Source organism: Neofelis nebulosa, chromosome 11 (assembly GCF_028018385.1).
Source record: "Neofelis nebulosa isolate mNeoNeb1 chromosome 11, mNeoNeb1.pri, whole genome shotgun sequence".
Classification (NCBI taxonomy): Eukaryota; Metazoa; Chordata; class Mammalia; order Carnivora; family Felidae; genus Neofelis; species Neofelis nebulosa.
The window spans coordinates 54600194-54611312 of NC_080792.1; the positions used below are offsets into that span (position 1 = coordinate 54600194).

Consider the following 11119-nt stretch of genomic DNA (forward strand, 5'->3'; position numbering starts at 1 on the left):
GCGTCTGACTCTTGGTTTTGGCTCAGGTCATGATCCCAGGGTCCTGGGAAGGAGCCCCTCGTTGGGTTCTGCACTGAGCCTGAAGCTTGCTTGAACTTCTCTCTCTCCTTCTGCCCTTCTCCCTCACTCTCCAAAAAAAAAAAAAAATTCTTTTAAGTCCCTAACTAACATAGGAAAAGGTCTCCCACACCTTAAGGCTAAGGAGGGTAGATTAGATTGCAAGGGTATTACTGCAATTAAAAAACCAGTGAGGGAAACCAGAGGGAAAACACAACAGAGGCCTTGGTTTTTGTGTCACCACTTCACTCACTTCTGTCAAGCTTCATCCCTTGATCCAGTTAGGAGTTCAATTACTGGCATTATGAGTTTAAAAAAATGAATGGAAAAATATAAATATATAAACAATAATGGAAAAACATAAATGTCCTGGACATCTGGTGCCAGCACCTAAGAATCCTGAGGAGGTAGAGCAGCCCTTCAGGACATGCAGAAGGCCCAGGGATGTTTCCGGGTGTCATTCCAGGCCGGGCTCACGGACATGCTAAGACTCTGGGGGTGAGCTCTGGAGGCCTAGGGGCTTTCTCACACTAGCAGAGGCAGAAGCAGAGCCCAATCCCAGGGTGGTGGGGGTGAGGGTGGGGGGTTGTCTCATGTGATCCTGGGGTGAAAAGCAGCTGCCTGTGAAGAGGCCTCACTGATGTCATCCACATTTTTCCAGTAACGACGTCCAAGATTAAAGGAGCAACAACAACAACAAAATCAAGAAATAGACTGAAATTAAACTAGGCCCTGAAATTCAACGCTTTCTTAAAGACTTTATACCACCGGAAGGAGACAGGGGAACTAATTGGTTCTGGTAGGTTTCTTCTTCCTATGATAGGGCTCCGGATTCTTATTCACAGCCGCAAAAATGGGTCAACTGATAGCTACCTCCAAAGACTCTGAAATCTATACCTTTATTAAAGATTCAACCAGGCTCTATGCTCATTTCCTTCCATCACAGTGAATGGAAAACATTAAGATGTGGCCCAGCTCCTGCTGGGCCAAACTGGCATAATCCAATGGGTTTATCTATTTCAGTGAACCTAGTGACCCCAACGACCACATCTTTATTTCCAAGCCAGAAGAAGCCCCCTCTGACCCCGAGTCCAGAGAAGTATTCTTTACAGGGCACTCCCTTGTCTAGTTCCAGGCCGTGTTACTGCGTTTTATTTGGGGCCGTCCAAACTATCCACAAGGCCTAAGAGAAAACCTGCACTCTTTTTCTGCCCCTTGAAGATGTAAATCTTATGACGCCTTTGAAATGGAAATACACCAGAAGGTCTCTGAAACAATGTCCACGCTGGTCTGAGAGGGAGGGAGGAAGAAAGGGTAGGAAAGAAAGAGAGGCCTTTTTAAAACACAAGCTGCAAATAAAGACTCTCTAGCCCAGACTCTTGATCACAGCCTCCTTCAGATTACTTCCAGGAACAAACACAAATTGTAAAAGTCTTCTCTACAAATAGTATAAAAGATGTTAGCCACCTGAGCAGGTAAGCTTAACTGATTCCATCTGCCAGAAAAGCAGTTTGATTCCAACCGTTCTTTTTATAGGCTACTGAGTTTTGCACATTTGTACCCCTCTCATGGCGAAAAATTCAAAAACCTTAACTGTACGCTCTCTGTATGTGTCTTCCTGTAGGTTCATGTGTTGCAGATACGTGATATTTTTCTACCTCTGAACGATACTGCCAAACTTAACTTGTAAATGAGCTCTACTTAATTGTCTTAAGGGCTTATATAAATTGAATATTCACAAAAATTCTCAAATAAAAACAAGCAAATGAATTTCAGATTCATGTGATCTGGGAATACATTCGGTAGTAAAGCTAATTTAAGTTGGCTGGTTTGATTAAAACAGACATGTCTTCAAAATTATCAGATTAAATATAATGCAGATAAATAACTACCTGGGTTTACTAGTTGACTACATGTACTCTCTGTTGCAAAATGTGTCGGCAAAAATTCTGAACAGTGGTTGACTGTAATGTCTCAAAGTTTTTGTGGGTAATTTACACATAATTGTTAAGAAGAAGTAAATTGAATAGATGTAAATAAGATTAAAAGTTTACCCCCAAGCTTTTAGTTTTTCCAAATCTTTTTGGCAATCTGAAACCTTACTGTTTTGCTAAGTTAAGTAAGTTAAATTCACTGAATATCTAGATCATTTCTAAGTAAGACAGAATAGTGAAACATTAATTCCTGCACATAGGGAAGCCAAGAGTAGATAAACCTATTACCGAGTAATTAAAGATAAAATTTGGGTCTGTTAGTAAACATATTTTGTGCTTTATTGAAAGATGAAATATATGCTTTAAAAAAAATTTTTTTTTTTACATTTATTTTTGAGAGAGAGGGAGACACAGAATCCCAAGCAGGCTCCAGGCTCTGAACTGTCAGCACAGAGCCCGATGCAGGGCTCCAACTCACAAACTGTGAGATCATGACCTGAGCCGAAGTCAGATGCTTAACCGACTGAGCCACCCAGATGCCCCTGTGCTTTTTTTTATAGTACAAAGTATTTTTTAGTTTGCCATTTCACAGACCACTAATGTAAAAGTTCACAATTCTGATTTTCTTAGTTAAGCTTCCTAAGACTTCAGAATTCTAATTAATATGTGTGGCTAACACTACTAAAAATAATAAGGGAAACTACTCTGTATACAAGAAAAGTAAGGTGTGTGCTTTTGGTAAAAGAAGGTATGAGGAATGGAAATGCATTTTTGTTGAGGGAAAAGTAACTGTTCTAAAGTGAGTCTGGGAAAGAGGTAAAACAGGGTAAAATTTCAATGTAAAGAAGAAAGTTGTTGGTTTATGAAAAAGGAATCTTTGGGAAGGAATTTTATGTGTGGTCAGGACCGGCTAAGATAGGAATAAATTTAAGTAAATGAGTTTTAACATTGAAAGTATATTTGTGGAGGCGCCTGGGTGGCTCAGTCGGTTAAGTGTCCGACTTCAGCTCTCCATCTCGCCGTCCGTGAGTTCGGGCCCCACCTCGGGCTCTGTGCTGACAGCTCGGAGCCTGGAGCCCATTTCAGATTCTGTGTCTCCCTCTCTCTGGGCCCCTCCCCTGCTCACGCTCTGTCTCTGAAAAATGAATAAACCTTAAAAAAAAGAAGTATATTTGTGTGGGACAAAACAGAAGAGACTCATATATGGAGAACAAATTGAGGGTTACTGGAGGGGTTGGGGGAGGGGAGGATGGGCTAAATGGGTAAGGGGCACTAAGGAATCTACTCCTGAAATCATTGTTGCACTATATGCTAACTAATTTGCATGTAAATTTAAAAAAAGAAAAGAAAGTATATTTGTGCAAAATTAGAATTTGGTGCAAATTTAAAATTAGATTTTTCTCTCTGTTAAAAGGACAAAGTATTCTTGAACTATTATTGGTCTGTTCTTGATAAAAGATTGTAAAAGTTTTTTTATCTTTTCAACTTACCTGCCTAGAAAACAGGGATTCTGTGTTTTATCAAAATAATTTCCTGTGTTTAATCAGGTCTTTGATTAATCCCAATCTTCTTCATAGTAAAAGACCTAAGTTTTGCTTAGAATTATGTAACCTTCTTTATTTGCCTGTGAAGTCTTTGTCACTTTGGTTAAACAGATAACTAAGTGTTGTTTCATGGTGACCTATGATTCTTGTTTTAAAATCTTTTTGACATTTTGACAAACTTTCCCAAATTCTAAATTCAGTCTTTGCATTTAGGGGACTTTGGAACACTCTAGAATGTTCCTGGAAGATGTCAAAAGATTTGTTAAAGTAATTAAGCTTATTTGGTATGATAAATTACGTGTGAAGCATCATCAAACAGATGATGCCAACCATGTTAGATTTCATTCATGTGGATATATGTTATTAAAATGTTACAGGGATTGTATGAAACTCCTAGCAACTTAATATGTCCTTGGATGTTACCACTTGTAATTAGTTATCTTAAAATGTTGTGTACCACAAATGAAAACTCCAATTAAAAAATGGGCAGAAGACAGGAATAGACATTTCTCCAAAGAAGACATCCAGATGGCCAACAGACACATGAAAAGATGCTCAACATCACGCAATATCAGGCAAAAGCAAATCAAAACTACAATGAGATATCACCCCACACCTGCCAGAGTGGCTAAAGTCAACAACACAAGAAAACAACAGTTGTTGGTGAGGATGCGGAGAAAAAGGATCTCTGTTGCCCTGTTGGTGGGAATGCAAACTGGTGCAGCCACTCTGGAGAACATTATGGAGGTTCCTCAAAAAGTCAAAAATAGAATTGCCCTATGACCTAGCAATCACACTACTAGGTATTTACCCCAAGAATACAAACACACTAATTCAGAGGTATACATGCACCCCAAAGTTTATAGCAGCATTATCTGTAATAGCCAAACTGTGGAAAGAGCCCAAGTGTCCACTGACTGATGAGTGGATAGAGGTGGTGTATATACGTACAATGGAATGCTATTCAGCCACAAAAAAGAATAAAATCTTGCCATTTGCAATGATATGGATGGAGCTAGAGAGTATAATGCTAAGCAAAATAAGTCAGAGAAAGACAAATACCCTGTGATTTCACTCATGTGGAATTTAAGAAACAAATGAGCAGAGGGACCAAGAAAAAAAAAAAGGCAAACCAAGAAACAGACTCTTAATTATAGAGCACAAATTGATGGTTACCAGAGGGGAGGTGGTTGGGGAGATGGGTAAAATAGGCGAGTGGGATTAAGGAGTACATGAATGATAAGCGCTGAGCGATGTATGGAAGAATTGAATCACTCTGTTGTACACCTGAAACATGTAACATTGCTGTTAACTAAGTGGAATTTAAAAAGAAACATTAATCACGTTGGATGTCACAGAAATAACCAAATTTCCTTATCAATTGCACTGTAATGGACTCTGACCTTTCACCATGCCACTTTTAAGTCTTATCATTTACAGACAGTTATTCTTTTACTGAGATGCTTTTATAGAAGTATTCTTGCAAAAGTGTTTCATCTTTTTTTTTGTAAGTTTTTTATTTTTTTTAATTTTTTTTCAACGTTTTTTATTTATTTTTGGGACAGAGAGAGACAGAGCATGAACGGGGGAGGGGCAGAGAGAGAGGGAGACACAGAATCGGAACAGGCTCCAGGCTCCGAGCCATCAGCCCAGAGCCTGACGCGGGGCTCGAACTCAAAGACCGCGAGATCGTGACCTGGCTGAAGTCGGACGCTTAACCGACTGCGCCACCCAGGCGCCCCTTTTGTAAGTTTTTTAAAATGTTTATTTTTGAGAGAGAGAGAGAGAGACAGAGTGCAACAGGGGGAAGAATAGGGAGAGGGAGACACAGAATCTGAAGCAGGCTCCAGGTTCTGAGCTATCAGCACAGAGCCTGATGTGGGGCTCGGACTCACCAACTGCGATATCATGACCTGGGCTGAAGCTGGATGCTTAACCGACTGAGCCACCCAGGTGCCCCCAAAATGTTTCATCTTTAAGGAGATTCATGAAAAAAAAATACAGGTTTCTGATAACTTCAGTATCATAAAACTGACCTGGGAAAAAATTTCCAAAACGAATGGAAAAACTGAATTCGAGCAGAACAAGAATCAATCACATGGTACTGAATAAATGGAGGAGGAAGACTATAACTTTTATGCCTTTATGTTTGAAATCTTGCTGGTTCTTTAATCTTTTATTTTCCAGATATGAGAAAAATAAACAAACTCTCACAGCAATTTGGTATATTATACCTTCCCAGGCATAATGGAAACATTGATCTTTGTCTCCTCTCTGATCCCTCCAAGATTCAGAAACTTAGTATTCTTATTTTTATGGCAATATATTTATTTACGTAAGTCCAATAAGACTGTTCTCCCTTAAACAGGACAGAATTGGAAAGACTGGTTGTATTAGTCTTTGACTGGAATGTCGTATTTGATAGAGACATTCATAAATTCACATACAACCATACAACCTCAGGACACTAAGGTTGAATTTATGGAGCTAGTATAGCTCCTTTGAAATACTAGCCTGACACCTTGCTTACAGGGTTTCCAGCAGCCTTGCCCATTAAGAAGGTTACTTCCTGGGACGCCTGGGTGGCTCCATCAGTTAAGCATCTGACTTCGACTCAGGTCATGATCTCACTGTTTGTGGGTTCGAGCCCCGCGTGGGGCTCGGTGCTGACAGCTCGGAGCCTGGAGCCTGCTTTGGATTCTGTGTCTCCCTCTCTCTCTGCCTCCCCTGCTCACTCTCTGTCTCTCTCAAAAATAAGCATTCAAATTTTTTTTAAAAAGAAGGAGGTTACTTCCTGGCAGGTGTAGGAACCTCAGGATATTTTTAGGACCTCAAAAAGAGAGGAATGAACCCAAACCTATGGGTATTGCAGGCAAGTCTGGTACAAGTTCAATCTGAGATTTCTTACGAAAAGTTCTGGCAAAGCAGATTATAAATTCTATATGGTCATTTTTGCTGCATTTATGTAAATAGGTCAAGTTTATTGAAACTAGACTAAATTTGCAAACAAGTTAGTTTTACTGTGGGTATCTTTGACAGAAGTGGGGGTAATTATAGAGAGAAAAAAATTGCCTTTCAGGAGAAACTAATGCACACTTGTGGATATTAGATTCCAGTGCTCTTAACTGTCTGAGGTTTCGTTTTCTTATTTTTTAAAAAACATCTATTATTAAGAGACAGAGACAGAGCACGGGCCAGGGAGGGGCAGAGAGAGAGGCAGACACAGAATCCAAAGCAAGCTCCAGGCTCCAAGCTGTCAGCACAGAGCCCAATGCAGGGCTCGAACTCCCAAACCACGAGATCATGACCTGAGCTGAAGTCGGACACTCAACCGACTGAGCTACCCAGGCGCCCCTGAGGTTTCGTTTTCTACATGTAAATTGGACTGGATATTGAATTCTTCTAGTTTCCTCTAATATTTGGCTACAACTTTCTAAACCAACATTTCCAATTTTCCCCGACTTCTGACTTGGAATCATTAAGAACGAAAACTGCCATCTTGCTAAAGCCATGCAGACTGAAGTGGGAGAACTTGATATAAACTTCAGAGAAATCACCACCCCAACTCTTGTTCGGAAGGTCCTCCTGCCTAGTGCTGTGTGGGCCACTCAGAAAGATCGCCAGAGATATTCAAACTGCAACCCAAGATACTCTATCAGAATGTTACCGTCTGTCCTCACTCCATCTGAAGACGCTTTAAGCCTGATATCTGGAAATCCTGTCTGGCTGCTTTCAGAACTCAGAAATTGGGATTACAGCCTCCCAATCATTAACTTTTGCTTTTTGTTCCATAGCACTGCCTCTTATTAAAAGCCCGATGCAAGTACTTGTATCATTTAGGCCTATTTTTGGGAGCCTCCTGAAACAAAACAAAACACCACCTTTCACTGAACTGACCTCTTCTGAGGACTAAGAGACTAGTTGAGATGAGATATGGAACAATCTACCAACTCAGGACCGATTCATACCCACCGATACTAGATGGCCCACGATGCTAAAATATTTCACAGTACTCCCCAAACCTTTGACCAGACACCTAGGGCCCCCAAGGTCACTGACTTTACTTCATTGTGGGACCCTTCAAGTTTGGGACAGTAGCTACTGAGGGGATTTCAGACTATTGTGTCATTAGGAATTGCTACTATGGTCCTACTTAGATATGTACTTTCTGAGTTACCATATGCCCTACCCCTGACTTTAAGCTGATCAACTTCCCAAGCATTACAGGGTAGGCTGAGACCAGCACAAAACATGGATATTTAGCCTTTAATTTTACAGATGCCTAAATATACAAAGAACATCAATTTTTTTTACAAATATAATACCAATGTCAATTTGCAGTGGATTTCAGAGTGTGTTTGCTTTTGATAGAAACAAACCTTTAGCTCCAATAACTTCTCCACAACAATCTGGCTTTCTTGTGGTCTTCAATCTTTGCCCCCAAGACTGCTATATCAAGGACTCCCATTTCAAAGATACAGGAGACAGAGTGGGGGCGGGGGGAAGCAGGATACACGGAAACTCTTCCGTAGGTTCTCTTGGAGAAGGTTCTGTGGAAGAATCTGAGTACATGTGTGTGTACATACAGCTGGAGGTCACCCTTGAAGATGACCCGTGAAGAGATGGGTGGCGGTCACTGTGAAGGAAGCCTCAAGTGTTACACCAGTCTTTTTTTTTTTTTTAAAGTAAACTCGATACCCAGTGTGGTGCCTGAACTCCTGACCTGGAGATCAAGAGTCACACGCTCTACTGACCGAGTCAGCAAGGTGCCCCTGCACCAAGCTTTGCAGTGCTTCTGAATTTCTTACGCCCGCACAGTCCTATTACTCAAATTCATCAACACATTAAAAATGTTGACTGAATCGGCGAAATTGCTTCTCCAGCTCTGGGTATAACGGCAGGTTAGGGAGGCCCGAGTGTGATGTTTCTACCTACACAATCAGCATGGTAGGGACAAGGCAGATGAATCTGGGTTCAGTCCTGGCCAGTCATTCTTCGCGTGAGCCTCAGGAAGTTTTGCAAATTCTGTCTCCATTTTCTCATACGGACAAGAGAGATGAAAATAATATCCAACTCCCAGTATCACTGTGCGGATCAAATGCTCTATCTTAGGTAACACGCACATGGTGTGTACTAAATGCACAATAAGGATTTCCTCCTTTCACCTTCCCAGCCCCTCAGCCCTCCAGCAATATTTACAGACGATGAAGAAGGGGGCAGAATTTTCAGTGTTAGTCACACGCCAAATCACATTGTGGTAGTCAAAACAAAAGTGAGCCCAGACTAAAAGCAAATCAATGAGCCATGTGCTCTGAACACAGAATTAAAATAAGGACTGCGTGTGCAGAAAATGCGATCTGAAAATATGTAACGTATAATCAACAACATCCTTTCCCAGCTTCTCTCGCGCCGCCCCCTCCTCCCCCCACACCGGCCCCCCTCGGTAGTAGGATCAAGAGAGTGAACAAAGGGAGCAACTTAGGGCAGGAGTTGGGCCTTCTGTTCCCTGATATATCCCAAGTAGGTAAGCCAGGACCCTCATATGGATTAATGATGCTTCATAAATATTTGATAAATGGAAGGGAGAAAGAAAGCGAGAATAAAGTAAAATACAGTGGGAAAGAAAACAGGAACATTCTGGGACTGAATACTCTGTTTTCCCCAGAGTTCAGGGACAAAAATAATGATTTCTAACAAGCCACAGAAAAAGTCTTAAATTTTCTACTAGAGAAAAGGTGGTTGATCTTAGTCACTTTCTTCAAATACATACAAAAGACATCTGTAAACGGTTTCTGCACCCCCGGTATAACCAGAGGTGACAGATCAAGCCACAAGTGGCCTTGCTGAAACCGTTCTCTCTTCAGGTAGGAGGACTCTCTTGCTCTCCCGACCCAGCCTGGACTTAAATATAAGGTGTAATGTTTGACGCCGAAGACAAAGTAGTTCATCTGCACGCTAAACCTAGGTGCTCAGGTGAAATGGTTTGTTAGTGCTCAATGTTTGTTCTGCCGATTGGTGAAACGATCTTCAGTTTTCCCTTGAACCACATGAATTTGAACCGCGTGGGTCCACTCATACACGGGTCCGTCTGTACGCGGCTTGTTTTGAATAAATACGTTGGAATTTTTGGGTGAGATCTGTGACAAATTGAAACCCTTGCCAATGAACAGCATAGCTTAGAAATATCGAAAAAGACCGGGAAAAGGTATTCACGAATGCGTAAAATATACGTAGACATTCGTCCGGTTTATTTAGTTGCTATCATAAAATACAAACAAACCTATTGTGAGATGTTAGAATTTATCAACACTTGTGCACACAAACACACGCTGTACATGGTACCATTTGCAGTCAAGAGGAATAAACACATGGATAAGTACTGTAGTAAATAACTGCTAAAATTAACCATGGTCCAAATTACACCACCGCAGAGATTTTGCAGCCGCTCCCAGTTGCTTTGGTGAGCTCAGTGTTGGGAGTGTCTGCTTAAAACTCCCCACGATGCTAATCATGTCCACATGAGCAGCTGGTCTGGCCAGTCAATTAAGTAGCACAGTAAAAAGTCATCTCTCCTGGTTCTCACCTATTTTTCAAAAACCTTGCATAACACCGCAGGACCCATATGACGTGCCACTAACGATGCGAGAAATGCTCCCAAGGAGCCCAGAAACGTCCTGACCTTACAAGAAAAACTCGAGGGGCTCGGCAAGTACCGTAGATTGAGGACTGCAGCTGTGTGGTTGCCAACCAGTTCAAGATAAACGAGTCCAGTGTGAGGACCGTTTTAAGAAAAGGAAATTCATGGGGCGCCTGGGTGGCTCAGTTGGTGGGGAGGCTGACTCTCGATTTCGGCTCCGGTTGTGATCTCATGGTCCGTGAGATTGAACCCTGCGTCTGGTTCTGTGCTGATAGCAGGGAGCCTGCTTGGGATTCTCTCTTCTCCCTCTCTCTCTCTGCCCCTCCCCTGCTAGCTCTCTCTCTTTCTCTCAAAATAAAGTAACCTTAAAAAAAAAAAAAAGAGGAAATTCACGAAGCTGTTGTAGTTACAGCAGTGGAGTGAAAACCTGGCACTTTTTGTGAAATACCTTTTATGATTTGAAAATGCAGCTTTTATGGGGATGCAGGATTGCTATAGGAAAGGCATACCTATAGATTCCAGCATGATTTGAGAAAAAGGGAAGTTATTACACGACGACGTAAAGCAAAAGGAGAGCGAAGGATCTAAGGCTGGAGAATTTAATGCCAGCAATGGATGGTTTGATAATTTTAGAAAGGGATTTGGCTTAAAAAAAATGTCAAGACAACAGGAAAAGCAGATTCTGCCAACCAAGAGGCAGCAGACGAATTCCCAGGTGCCATGAAGAAAATCATTAAGAAAGGATATTTGTTTAAACAGGTCTTCGAGGCAGACAAAAGTACTCTATTCTAAAAGAAAATTGCCACAAAAACCATTTATTAGTAAAGAAGGGACGTAAGCACCAGTTTTAGGGCAACAAGGGATAGGCAAACTGCACTGTTTTGTGCAAATGCAGTGGGTTTATGATCAGTACTGCCTTTATCTATAAAGCTGCTAACTTTCTAGCC

The 11119-nt window shown here is 41.4% G+C and overlaps 1 protein-coding gene across 8 annotated transcripts in view; it reads right to left on the reverse strand.

Moving 5' to 3' along the window:
- Nucleotides 1-11119, reverse strand: part of DLGAP1 (DLG associated protein 1) — a 908014-nt gene that overhangs the window by 487234 nt on the left and 409661 nt on the right. The window lies entirely within an intron of this gene.